General features: G+C 42.0%; 1 long non-coding RNA gene across 1 annotated transcript; it reads left to right on the plus strand.

Moving 5' to 3' along the window:
* The first annotated feature begins 4,048 nt into the window (after positions 1–4,048).
* On the plus strand, positions 4,049–4,373 carry LOC115197171 (uncharacterized). Its single transcript, XR_003878974.1, has 2 exons — positions 4,049–4,192; positions 4,292–4,373. It is a non-coding gene; the product is annotated as an uncharacterized LOC115197171 (long non-coding RNA).
* The last annotated feature ends 10,066 nt before the right edge of the window (positions 4,374–14,439 follow it).

Raw genomic sequence — 14,439 nt, forward strand, 5'->3', positions numbered from 1 at the left:
AATCATAGTGTAAGAAGACTTTTAAAGCCTCAACGGATAAGAGGATCCAACTTTCAAAACGAGTCCTTTTTGGCTAGCCACAGTAGTCAACTAGCTAGCTAGGTAGCTGTTTAGCTTTCTAGCACATTCACTCATTTGTTTGTAAATAATTAACAAGCTACTTAGCTACTACATGTTCTTGTCAACAGAGTAGCTAGCAAGCAACAAGATATACCAAATAACAGTCTAAAAACCCCTTGAGGGAAAATATATCAGATTTGACCTTTCAGACATAAGTCGGATAGCCAGGAATCAGATTTGTATCAGATTTCAAACCACCTACGAAGGTGGTTTGAAATGTGTTTTTTTCCATGCCTCTTGTTGGCCCAACCAGTGACTCTCTGAACACATCGTCACGTGTCACCCAAAAAGTAGTATTACCCGTCATGCCACAAAAACCACAGATCTTGAAGAGAAAGGGAAACAACTACTTATAGGTCCCAGAGTGGGGGACATCACTGCTAGAGCACTGCTAGACATTTCACATACACACACATGAAACCACCAAAAACGAGTACTGTTGGGGGTACTTGAGGACTGGAGTTGGGAAACACTGGTCTATAAAATGTACTTCAGCTTTATTTGAAGTCATTTCAATGTTCTATGCGTAACAGATCTGTCATAGATTCCATTAGGTTTCCTGAGGGATTCATTCAATGTGGTGGGTGAAAAAAACAAACAAAGATGCTATGCCCACATCCATTACAAAGTAGTCAGCTTCTCAGGAGGTAGATAAATTGGTCCATAGAGAAAATTCAGAAATCAAAGTGTCATACAGCTTCAAAAGTCATTTGCACCCTGTCAACCAGCTATTATCGACCCACAATTTGTTTGCTGCTGTTTGTATGACTCAGGTTCGCCCACGGCCAACTTCAACAGCTATTCAGCTTTACTGCAAGGAAGGATGGCATATGTGACCTCCTGCCTCTTTCATTAACATTTTATACACCACTGTATAAAAGTTAAACTGTCATCGTGCATTAGGAAAAAGGGAATATGCCTGCTGCACTGTTTAAGCTCTCAAAGGTCCAGTGTATTGTGAACTGTACAGAGAATACAATAACCTTGGTCTTTGTGTACTGTTTACAATGCGAACCAGCATAAACAGCAGGCTCCCTTAATGTGATGAGCACAAATGTGTGTGCATGTGCACTTAACTAACTTTTCACTGTCAATTATAAACTCAACAGCAATAATGTCTGTTCTGTTACAGCCCCTGCACTGATATTAACATTAGACACATACTTGTGAGAGAGAATAAAGGAGACGGCATCGGTCAAAATCGTGATTTATGACCCTATGTCCGGCTGGTTCGTACATGCCCAAATAAGGGCATCCGGTCTGGACATCCTGGCGGGAAGGTGTCACGTGGTTAGGGTCATATAGTTTTATCCTGTTCTGTCACGTGTTAGAGTGTGTTATATCTATATTGCATCTCTTTGAAGTTGTCATGATGATTGATGTGTAGGGCCCTCATTGAACTGGGGGGGTTGTGTTTGAACATTTCAAAGAGGATGACCCCACACCCTCCTATTTTATTGCTCTTAGGGTTGTTGTCTATGAATTAGGAATGTCCGGGGGGTTATGTGTTGGAGGCAGACGTCTTATAAATACGCCACAGACACACATGCGGCCCCAGAATACTAAACAAGATTTAAAAAATAAAAACCCTGAACATTAAACAGAAAATTATGACTCCTTGGCCAATTCTCGGGGTACTATGCGTCTCTTGTCGCGAATGCAATGATAAAAGCATTGAGGATCTTTGGGGTGAGGCCCCAGAATGTTTTTAAGAGTTTTTGGATACTAGTGATGGCCACATGACATATATTTTCAAACCTGAGGATTCAACGGTCAAGATTTTCACAGACAGCGGCCCCAGACCCCTTTATCATGCAAAACCCGGGAGTTTTTCTCCTGCACTGCGTATGAGAGAATGGCTTAAGACACGGCTAGCGCTCTGTCAAATTGAACAGGCCCTGAGTGGTACAGCCGTGCCAGGCTATGCTATGGAAGAGAGGGTGGAGGGTCGCTATGATTTACAAGCCATCAGGATCTCTTCAATGGCTTATAGCCCCGACTCCAAAGTGACAATTTTAGCATGTGAACAATTTGATAGTACAAATGCTACGAAGTCTGTAAATTCATATGTATTATCGAAAGCCTGCAAGGATGTGAATTATTTTATGCCTGTGTTTAGCTTTAAATGGAGGGATTACCCTATATTCATAACCCTGATGAATAAGCTGGACAATCTTTTCAAAAATCGTGAACAATTACGTCGATGGCCGCTTCTATCCTTAAGACACACGGGCGAGAGTCTACAGGCAAGACGTAGGATCTATCCCTGGGGTGAAAACTTACCGAGTCTTGACGCTGGGGAGTTGGACACAGACGGCATTTGGGGTTCAGTGACAACCCTATAGCCGGGCCCGTTATCCGTAAGAAAGGAACAGTAAAAATGTATTGTATTAATTATGCAAAGGTCTGTACTAAATATTATGAATTAAATAAATGGTTTTAAAGCTACCCCTTAACGAACGGGAATCTGTCATTTCTTCAAACGTTGTTTATACATAAAAAACATTAATGCGTGTTACAATATTGCACAAGCTGTTTTTAAAAAGGTCTGTACTAAATATTATGAATTAAATAAAATGGTTTTAAAGCTGTATCTCACTTTTAACGAGCCATCCCCAGGCAGGATTTGAGAAAAAAGGAAATCCGGAAAGACGTGTGCGTGCGCAGGGGGTGTGTGCGTGTGAGGGAGGGTAATTGTGTATGTGTGTTTCAAAACAAAAAAGGGGGGGTGTGTCTCTGCATGGGGGGCTTTTGAAACCAGAAAAAGTGTGTGTGTACGTTTGTTTAGGACTGGCACGTGCGCAGGGGGGGTGTGTGCGTGTGAGGGTGGGTAATTGTGTGTGAGTGTGGGTGTGTCTCTGCATGGGGGGGCTTTTGAAACCAGAAAAGGTGTATGTAAGTTTGTTTAGGATTGCCGGCGTCTCTTCAATTGGTCTAGGCACTTTCCATTTTATTACCCCCCCAAGCCCTTTCAAATACGTATTTATCTCACCTTCAAACATGTGGGGGCTAAAAAAGTGAAAAAGCCCAGGCATAAGAGATCAGGTCTAGACGAACTTTACAGTTTAAAACATATGTTATTTTCTAATCAGCGCATATACTAACGGTCCCCCACCCCGGGATATAAATTTACAACGGACACCCCAACACTGTGCTATGAAGCATAAGTGCAATATCGGCAGACCGAATATGTTGAGACACCTGCCTGTGGTTTTGGGTCTCTAGACATTCGAGTACTTTATATGGCCTTTTTTTGCATACAGGATGACGCCCGAAAAAACGGCACCCCCGCTCTATAAACTCATTGCAGAATAGTGAAACTAGCCAGACGGTAAGACATCCTATAGCGCACCTCAAAAGACTCCCGGCCAACAGACCGAAGAGTTATCAGGCCAACAGATAATCTCGGAATCGGTCCTAATGGAGCTTTCTGAAGGTGAGTTAGTGAAAATAATATATTAGATTTGGAGAGGTATTTTCAGGGAATTGTATGGATGTTAAAAATGTGATATCACTATTCTAAAACTGATGGACAATGATTTTAAGGTATTATGTCAAATACCCGTATTCTCATATTTTAAAAATGTGTATATTTCGAATATATGTTAATATTATCTAACGTCTGTAGGCTCGCAATCCTTTACGCAGATGCTCCGTGGGCTAGATGATTTGGAACCGATTTTGTCAGAGAGGGATTCTCAGAATCAAACTGCGTGCAGCGCCGAAAGCAGCCAGTCTCCATCACACTATTGTAGACGTAAGTTCGATAATAAAAAATCCCTAAGAAAATGTATACATTAAAAACAAAAAGTGTGAACCCTATATTAAAAGCTATTTTTTGTGTTTACAGCGGACAAACCCAAAAGAAGGATCACGGGTGCTTCATGTACTCTGAACGAGGACACCGATGCTATTCTGCCTTTCTGTTCGAACGGGTTTACCCTAACACCACCCAGGAACCAAGCGAGATATTTCCGCCCCAAACAGGGCACAACATCGGCGCAAGTGCATTGCGAAGAATCTCCCCGGCCCAAAAAGTTACTTCTTCAAGAAACGGCCCTACACGGACATGGTATGAAGCCCTTATGTTATTAGTAATACAGAGTTTATTATAATTTATACATTTTTATGATTGAAAATGCTAAAACAATGACAAATAATGTTTTTACAGACTCCTCCCCGGCGTATAACGGCACAGAAGACCATACACACCGAGAACCCGCGGAGGATTTCGGAGCGCCTGACATTCACAATAAAACAATGAAACCGGATGATTTCAACGTTTTAAATGACATTTCACAGGTAGACGACTGGCTATTCTGTAACGCAGCCAATCTTCTTGATTCCTCCAATTCTTATGTAGAAACACCCAAACCTGAAATAGACCAAGCAGAGTTTATCAAGGCCTTTTCAAAGGCTCTAAAATCCAGAAATGTCTTGCTACACCAATGAATGGTTGATTTACTCGAGCGGCAATAGTCAGGATCTATCCTTCTGGCATAGAACAATGCCCCGGTTGTTAAAACCGTTTAAAAACGCAAATACCGGCGCTAAAACCAGTTACCGAAATGGACGTGCCTATAATTGAGACAGTTGAAAGCCTTTTGGCGAAAATACCCCCCGATCTACAAGCTTTAATTGAACGGATAAACGAGGGTGGGGTATCAGACATAATTCCGATAGACGAAAATCTATTTTCCCAAATTCCCGCCGACCTAATTGAAATAATTAAACATATGAACGAGTCAGGAACAACATATGAAAACCAATTATCTCAAATCCCGCCCGCCCTAGTTTTTTTAATAAACCAGATGAACGAGAGCCTGAGATCTTCTACACCTGACCCCCCAAGCAGCCCGCTATTAATGCCCCTTTCAGAAGAGTCTGTAACGCAATATTATGTTTTTGAGGAATTGGAAAATTGTCTAATAAATCAGGAGGGAGATGGCCTTGATAGAAGTGTCAGGGTTGTGTACAGAAATAAATTCAGCAATACAGAGATTAGACAGTTTTTCAATTTCACATGGGTGAATCAAAATCTCGATTATGCTGTTTTTTACGTGATGATTTTGGATACTCTGAACAAACTGTTAGAGAGGGCAAGAGATTATGGCGAACCTCGTGATGTCTTACAGTTGGAAATTTGTGGAGATAGCATGCAAAACACTGTATCTCTTATTTTACCCAATGGTGAAGCAGATCTTGAAAAATGTATAGCCCTGCTGGAACGACTTGTTCAATCAAATTTATCCATCATAGCCGATAGGTCGCTGGAGCTTGTTGTGCAAATAATACGGCAACCCCTGGGTGGTGGGGGGCAGAGAAGGAAGCTAGATAGCCTAATGCAATCAGAAATCATAAACAATAAAAGGGCATGCCTCATAAACGTTCACGGTAATAAGCTATGCTTTGCAATAGGCCTAGCACATTTACTAAACCCTGGATGTACGGATCTAGAGGCGTTGCAAAAGGCTAGAGAGCTTCAAAATGCTGTCGGTCTGGGCATGCATGATGCAGTGGCATTCTCTGCCATAGTCAAATTTGAAAACTTTCTGAACATCAAGATTGTGGTTTTGTACCACAGTAGAGCTAATGCTTCTCTCTTGAAATTCCAAAACAACCCCCAACCTCATCCTCAGATCCTGTACTTTTATGTGCAAAACGACCATTACTATGCAGTTACCAACATCGGAGCGTTTTTAGGCGCACCATATGTGTGTCCAGCCTGTCATACCGGCTACACGCGAAAGGGTGGCCACTCGTGCCGTTATAACTGTTCCGTATGTCTGGATGAAAAATGTCCGATGCAGCCCTTAACCTGTTACATCTAGGGGGCAGTAATTTCACGGCTGGATAAAAAACGTACCCGATTTAATCTGATTATTAGTCCTGCCCAGAAACTGGAATATGCATATAATTATTAGCTTTGGAGAGAAAACACTCCAAAGTTTCTGAAACTGTTTGAATGGTGTCTGTGAGTATAACAGAACTCCTATGGCAGGCAAAAACCTGAGATGCTTCTGTTCAGGAAGTACCCTGTCTGAACATTTCTTGCCCTTCTTTATTATCTCTGTCGTTTACAAAGGATCTCTGCTCTTACGTGACACTTCTCACGTCAACAATGGAGTCTCACAGCCCGGGAAAAACAGGAATGATGTCATTCAAAGCCCTGGCTGAAGCACACGAGAGCAAATGCTGAGTGGTCAGTCAATGGACTAAGCCTTAGGCGCGTGACACGCCCCGCCCCCGGCTTTTGGTTTTTTCCTCAGTTTACAGACAGGCAGATTCCCGGTCGGAATATTATCGCTTCTCTACGAGATAAATTGCATAAATATTGGTTTTAAACAGCGGTTGACATGCTTCGAAGTACGGTAATGGAATATTTCGAAATTTTTTGTCATATTTTGCGTCATGCTCGTGGCCGAGATTTAGCGTTGGGATAGTGTCTAGAACGCACGAACAAAACGTCGCTGTTTGGATATAACGATGGATTATTTGGGACCAAACCTACATTTGTTATTGAAGTAGAAGTCCTGGCAGTGTATTCTGATGAAGAACAAGCAAGGTAAGAACATTTTTCTTATAGGAAATGTGATTTTGGTGAAGGCTACACTGGGTGGGTGTCTAAATAGCTAGCCCTGTAACGCCGGGCTATGTACTTACATTATTGCAAAATGTGCTTCATCCGAAAAGCTATTTTAAAATCGGACATATCGAGTGCATAGAGGAGTTCTGTATCTATAATTCTTAAAATAATTGTTATGCTTTTTGTGAACGTTTATCGTGAGTAATTTAGTAAAATCACCGGAAGTGTTCGGTGGGAATGCTAGTTCTGAACGTCACATGCTAATGTAAAAAGCTGGTTTTTGATATAAATATGAACTTGATTGAACAGACATGCATGTATTGTATAACACAATGTCCTAGGTGTGTCATCTGATGAAGATCATCAAAGGTTAGTGCTGCATTTAGATATGGTTTGGGTTTATGTGACATGATATGCTAGCTTGAAAAATGGCTGTGTGATTATTCCTGGCTGGGTACTCTGCTGACATAATCTAATGTTTTGCTTTCGCTGTAAAGCCTTTTTGAAATCGGACAGTTTGGTTAGATAAAGGAGAGTCTTGTCTTTAAATAGCTGTAACATAGTCATATGTTTGAAAAGTGTAAGTTTTCGGATTTAGAGGAGTTTGAATTTCGCGCCCCGCCCATCATTGGATATTGGAGCAGACGTTCCGCTAGCGGAACGTGTAGATGTAACCTGACACCCTGTGCCGATTGTCACAGGACATGCCGTTCGGCCTACTGTTACGAAAAACACAAAATTGAAACATGGCACCCCAAGGCCTGTAAATCTGTAAGCAGTTGTGATATTAACAGGAAATGTCCAAAATGTCAATGCAATTACAACCTTAAAATAGACAGCCCTAAACCTCATGTGTGTGGAATCATTCATTGCCCAATCTGTAAAGGGCCTTTGAACAGCAGAGACTCTGAACTGGTTCAAGATGTGCCCCACGAGTGTTATATTCAACCCTTGGCTGAAGATGAACATTCAGAGAAATACGTTTTTTATGATTTTGAGACTAATCAACAATCAGGGGTTCATTTGCCTATTTTTGTATCTACCATGACTTTCAAGGGGGATAAGTGGTCAGCTGAGGGACCCAATTGTGCACTCCTCTTTCTAAAACACTTCAGAAAACCCCAGTACAAAAACTTTACGTTTATAGCGCACAATTCTAGAGCATATGATTCGTACCTTCTTTTGAACCCTCTGATACAGCAAGGCGTTGCACCCAGTGTCATAGCTCAAGGTAGTAAAATCTTGTGTTTTGTAGACCCCGCTTTCAACCAGAGATACATTGACAGTTTAAGCTTCTTACCCATGAGATTGTCTCAAATGCCTGAGGCCTTGGGTTTTGAGAACTCTGTGAAAGGTTGGTTTCCCCATTTTTTTACATCTGAGGAGAATTTACACTATATAGAATTTTATCCGAGACCTGAAATGCACGGTTATGATCAAATGTCTCCCAAAGAGCGAGAGAGATTCATGACATGGTATGAGACAGTATGTCACAGCACTTTTGATTTCCACAAAGAGATGGAGTCATACTGTGACAACGACGTGGTTATCCTTCGCGAGGGGTGCCTCAGATTCAGAGCAGAGGTCATCAAAGATGCAGGCATTGACTCCTGGAGTTGTACAACTATTGTATCGGCATGCATGAAAACCTATCGTACACACTTTCTACCTCTAGCATCTATAGCTATCCCCTCGCCTGACAACTACTGACGCCAATTTAAGTCATACTCTAGTGGCTCCATTCAGTGGTTGGAGTACTTGGCCCAGGATAAAGACATTTTTATTCAACATGCTTTGAATAGGGGTGAGAAGGCGTTTGGGCCTTATCATGTAGATGGATACACACAGATTGACGGTGTTGAGACCGTGTTTGAGTATAACGGTTGTTTCTTCCACGGTTGTAAATCTTGCTTTGAGCCACAGGCCATGTGTGTCCCAACCCAAAAGACTTTTGGTGAAATGTACCTAGAGTTTCAAGACAAATGTAAATCTTTACAGGCTACTTATGGTTTGAAAGTGAATGTTATGTGGGAGCATGAGTGGACCGCACTCAAAAAGTCTGATCCTCATGTTCGAGCTTTCCTTTCCAGCTTTGACCCACCAGAACCCTTGGAGCCACGACAGGCCCTGTATGGAGGCCGTACCAATGCTTTGATCTTGCGGTATGTAGCGCAACCAGACGAGACAATAGGTTATATAGATTTTACATCTCTTTATCCTCATGTACTGAGTTCCTCATGCTATCCTATGGGGCATCCTGAAATTATTCACCGCGACTTTGACTTACCCCAAAACTATTTTGGTCTGATCAAAGCAACGGTCTACCCACCTAGGGGTTTGTTTATACCAGTGTTGCCTTACAAGGGACCTCAAGGAAAACTTTTATTTCCCCTATGTCGCACCTGCAGTGAAAACAACAACCAGGAAAAGCCTTGTGATCACTCAGATCAGGAAAGAGCCCTTACAGCTGTCTGGGTTACACCTGAATTCACAAAGGCTCTAGAGAAGGGGTATCGTGTGGCCAAAATCTTTGAAGTGTGGAACCTTTCCAAGAAATCAGACACTCTTTTTAAAGAGTACATCAAGACCTTCTTGAGATGCAAGCAGATGGCTTCAGGCTATCCTTCATCGGTCACAGATCAAGAGAGCAAAGACAAGTACATTCGAGACTATCACGACAGAGAAGGCATTCTTCTTGACCCTGACAGAATAGAGGTCAACAAGACCAAACGAAATGTGTCGAAATTGTACTTAAACTCACTTTGGGGGAAGCTTTCGCAGAGATGCAATATGCTAACAACGTCGATCATTAAAGACCCCGAATAATTTTTGGAATTAGTTTTTTCGGACCAATACGAAATTTCACATTTTTCATTCTTGAGTCAAGACATTGCCCTGGTGCAATAAAGACGTAAAACGAAGTGGGTTCTACCCCCAGGTAATGTAAATGTGTTTCTTGCAGCATTTACCACGGCCTATGGCCGACTTGAATTGTACGCCCTCATGGAGCAGCTTCAGAGGAGGGTTCTTTACCACGACACAGACTCTGTGGTCTATGTAAGCAAACAGGGTGACTGGAGCCCCCCACTTAGCAACTATCTGGATGGTTTAACAAGTGAACTCAAAGATGGCGACCATATCACAGAATGGTCCTCCTGTGGGTCCAAAAGCTATGCTTTTAGGACTAAAGACAATCACGTGGTGTTGAAAGCCAAAGGCGTGACTCAAAACTATGAAAATGCCCCGCGTGTAAACTTGGAATCAATCACACGCTTGGTCGAGGGGTTCATAAACGATCGGAATAGTGACTTGGAGATCTTAATAGATTTGGGAAAATGTGAAAAACCAGGGGGAAAGCCGTAGGAATCAAAAAAAGTTGAGATTTTTCTTCCTCCTTCATCTTCTAGTGTCACAGCTAGCCAGTGTTCACCTGGCATGTGTTTAGGATGGGTATTGACAATAAACATGGCCGGCCGCTCAGGCCATTTCTCAATAGGTAATTCATCACAAGCCCACACTCCATAAAATTGTTTTCCAATCAAGCGGGTCATGAGCCCTTCCAACTCTTGGGTATTCATATCTTTGCTCAACAGTCCTTAATAATAATCCACTAAGACCTGTCTTCGGGCATTCACTTCCAAGATTGAATCAGAGCACGCATAAACAATCATGCTAACTGTACAGGCTAAAGGTGTACGGAAATGCATTTCCAGCCTGAGGTTGCCTTGGGACACCACAGACAGATTTCCTGAGGTGTCATCATCAGGGGATAAATTGAAAGCATACAATGTGTAACCCTCTGCAAAATCATTTCTGTCAATAGGTAAAGAGAGATATTTTAGATGCCTCCCGGTAGCCAGGAATAGATTGTAAAATTCTCGCACAGATATGTTGTTATTAAATTGCGGTTGGAAAGCCTTAGCAGGGACCTGACGTCCGTCCTGACAGAGAGCTACATACTCTGCATTGAAGTGTTGAAAATTAAATGGGTTTTTATGTAAGCTGCCCGTATTAGAGGCGTGATCAACCAAACCTATAACCACATAGCGGGGTAAAGGGCCTAGAAAAAGGTTTTCCTGACTGCAGATTCTACTGCCCACAGGTATGCTAAAGGTTTTCATGGTAATTCTTTGGAGAGGGTAGAGGGCATTTCCTTTCATCAAAGTCTGTGTGTGACCCAGACGAACTGCCGGAGATACAGACACTTTTTTAATAAAAAGCGTTGCCCCCAACACTTTTAGACTAAAGTCCCCGTCTTGGGCAGACATCAGACAAAACTCATCCTTGGCCCTGATTAATTTGAGTCTTAAATCAACCGAATTTAAGAGTAAACGTTCTTGAAAGAAAATGTCAGAGTGTATAGGCCCTAACAGATGAAACTCTCGAGATTCGACACAGTAGCGAGCGCGTGCCTCCAGTCCTTTGTTTGCACCGTTGGAAGGGTCTATCGATTCCATAGAGACTCCTGCAGTATCCTTGCTAAACAGCCCGGCGCTGAATTGTGTCTTGAGAGTGTCTTCGGAGTAGTTGAGTAAACACTCCATGATGGCCCTATAGGGGTATGTGGCACTGCTTTGACTGATTAGACGTTCACCCAAAGTCACATCCACTTGGGAGAAGATGGTGGCCAAGGGGTAATTAATGAGACTCACTTTGGCATCGTTTGCAATATTAGTACCATCTCTTTTGGTCACTTTTAGACATAAATGCACAAAGGTGTTGTTGAGGTCCAGATAGTTGTCACCGTGGTCTGGTATGAAACATTCTATAGGACCGTTGTCGGTAATGGCCGAGAGTGGGGCTATCTCCACATAACAGGACCTGTCTATTGAATGTTGGGTTAAGGGGGCCGTAAAAAGATTGAGCTCTGTCTTTATAGCTTCAGAGGACATGCGGTGTAAAAGAGCCATGTTTCTTGGTTCTTTTAGAAAATACTTCCGAGTACTCTTTTTGTCGTTTTAGGTCCAGACCTCCTCACTTTACCACGTCTTTGACTTACTGATTTTCTTTTAACGGTTAACCTCTGCTTTTTAGGGGCAGGCCTGCGCCTTATACGTGGAGGTCTCTTTTTTGGTCTTCGAGACAACATCATAAGCCCCGAGCCTTCTTGATGCTCGGCATCTGGTGACGCCCTTCGGGTCATAGCATTGGCTACAACCTCACTTACTATATTTTTAGCCGTTGATTTTAAATGCGGTTTGGCTATGCTGAGGCCTCTCTTCATAAACGGTAAAGAGGTTACGAAATATACCGCCTATCCCCGAACCGTACATGGTCGGGGATCCATGATAGCCGGGTAACCCATTACCCACTTGATCAACATAGTATGAGACGTAGCGGTTAGGGTCGAGATGGTGGTTTTGTTCCATAACCATTTTTAATTTATTTTGTATTATGTTTATAAAAAAAAATAATTAAATATTAATATGTAATACTAATAAGATATTATATATGTAGAGAGGCTTTGGAGGGCCTAAAGTGGAGTTTTACAATCGTTTTACCATAAGTAAATTCGATGTTTTCGTTCTGATCCCTTTTAAGCTCAACCAGAATGTTCTCAATATATTTCTTGCTTACAGGTACATAGTGTGGCTTGTCGTAGATGACAGTGACTATCCCTCCATCCTTTCCCTCTATATGAACTGTTCTCAGGAGGGGCACACAACTGTCTCCTACCCTCTGATATGATATGATGTCGGTATACACAAATATGTTGTAAAACCCTGCATGTATATCCGCAGGGAATGGGGTTAATTTATCTTTCACATACGTCCATTTATTGGGAACCAGCCCCAACATGTAGGCTAAATTACCGGTGGTCTTTATACCCCTATCCGCAGTCCCTGAGATTTGTACACGTTTATGAATAGGGTTGTAGCTCAAGAGTATTTCCGTATTGTTCTGGGTTAGGAGTTCATTCAACTCTGAGACGATCCTGTCGACGGTTCTATAGAACCCTTTTTTAACCTTTATAAGTTTTGCAGGTTCCGATATCCTTTTGCAATAAAAATCCCGGTCCTTCTCTTTGATATTATACCAGCTGTGGGGGTATGTAATCTCGCTGAGACCTACTTCCCAGGCCTTGGATAACTCTATAGGCTTTGGAAAATTGGTTGTATAATTAGAACTTTGGTTCTTACTATATATGTGTGCAGACGCATTACTGGGGAGGGTCAGGTAGAAGCCGCTGTGTTCCATGATGTACTCCTGTGTACACGCGAATGACGTTGTATTTATCATGCCTGAGGGTTTGAGTTAACCCCCGATGCCTCCACCACATCTTGCTCTAAAACCCAACTGTTAAACTTTTGGGGCCAGTTTTTCCAACGGACCAAGACCCATTTTTTGCCCCTTTCTCTCTTATGATCTAGAATTTCCTCCACGTGAAAGACTTTGTTTTTAACCACCTGTACCTTCTGTAGCTCCTTCTCGTAAAACGATCCCTCTATAAGCTCCCCGTCATAATCTTTTAATTTGTAGACAGGGGGTATGCGAGGTAGACATTCGGTAACGGTGAACACTTTGTCACTATAACCTTCCTCATATTTCTTGTCGAAAACACCCCTCAACTTTGATATACGTACCATGTCCCCCACTATGAATTTAAAATCAATTTTTTTCTTACGGCGAAGGGGGAACAAACCATACAGATTTTTAAAGACTTGAAAAGAGTTTTCAGAAGAGACCTCTGCTGGCTTCATCCTTATACTCTTATGGTAGCTGTAGTTGTAACACTTTACTAAATCTTGAACTATATCGATATATCTATGCGTGTTGTGAGCTGTAAAATATCTCCACATCCGCTCATTCAGAGTTCGGTTAAAGCGTTCGACAACTGAAGCTTTCAAATCCGAGCCTGTAGCAAAATGTACTATATTATGCTTCTTCATGAGTTTCTGAAAAGTATTATTAAAAAAGTATTTTCCGCCATCAGTCTGCACTTTCTTGGGGACTCCTCCTTCCTTCAAGATAGAGTCAAAGGCCCTGGTCACCTCTGCCCCACATTCTATTTCTTAAGACCCTTACAAAGGCCATTTTAGAGAAAATATCTATAACCGTTAGCATGTATCGATTTCCATCATTTTTATCTGCATGGGCCTGCATGTCACATAGATCCGCTTGAAACTGGGACAGGGCACGAGTCGAAAAAACTCTATTTCTTGGAAATTGTTTTCGTACAGGTTTATGCAGAGTATAAGCATCCTGCGCGGCTAACCAATCATCCACTTGAGCAACGCCTAACAGGCTACCTGTTCCCTCGGCCAAAGCTCTCTGTAAACGCTCCTTACCCCCATAAGACCCAGGGTTAGAGGGGGTGTAATACACGTTTTTCAACATCTGCTCCGCCATCCTTCCTGCCTCTCTGAGGTACAATAACGTTAATGAGCCACTTTCAAATAACGACAACATTTCAGTTTCATTTTTGTATTTTTATTTTTGCAAACATCATGTATTACATATACAGACAATTTGGGATTCGTTGCAGGATACTTGTCCCCGTTTTCTCAATGATCCCAGCATGCAACACCCTGTATATTTGGTTTAGATTTACAGGCTTTTGTCGCTGAATTTTTAAAACACACACATCAGCTATATAAGTATTTAAACAACAAATGTGATACATGTTACAATTAAACGGTGTTTCAAACAAATAAAGTAAAATCTTAGACAAGTTTGTTTCTAGTTCTTCAGAATCATCCACATGACGGGAGACCAGTTGTGTCCATTGCATA

Source organism: Salmo trutta, chromosome 7 (genome assembly GCF_901001165.1).
Source record: "Salmo trutta chromosome 7, fSalTru1.1, whole genome shotgun sequence".
NCBI classification, from domain to species: Eukaryota; Metazoa; Chordata; class Actinopteri; order Salmoniformes; family Salmonidae; genus Salmo; species Salmo trutta.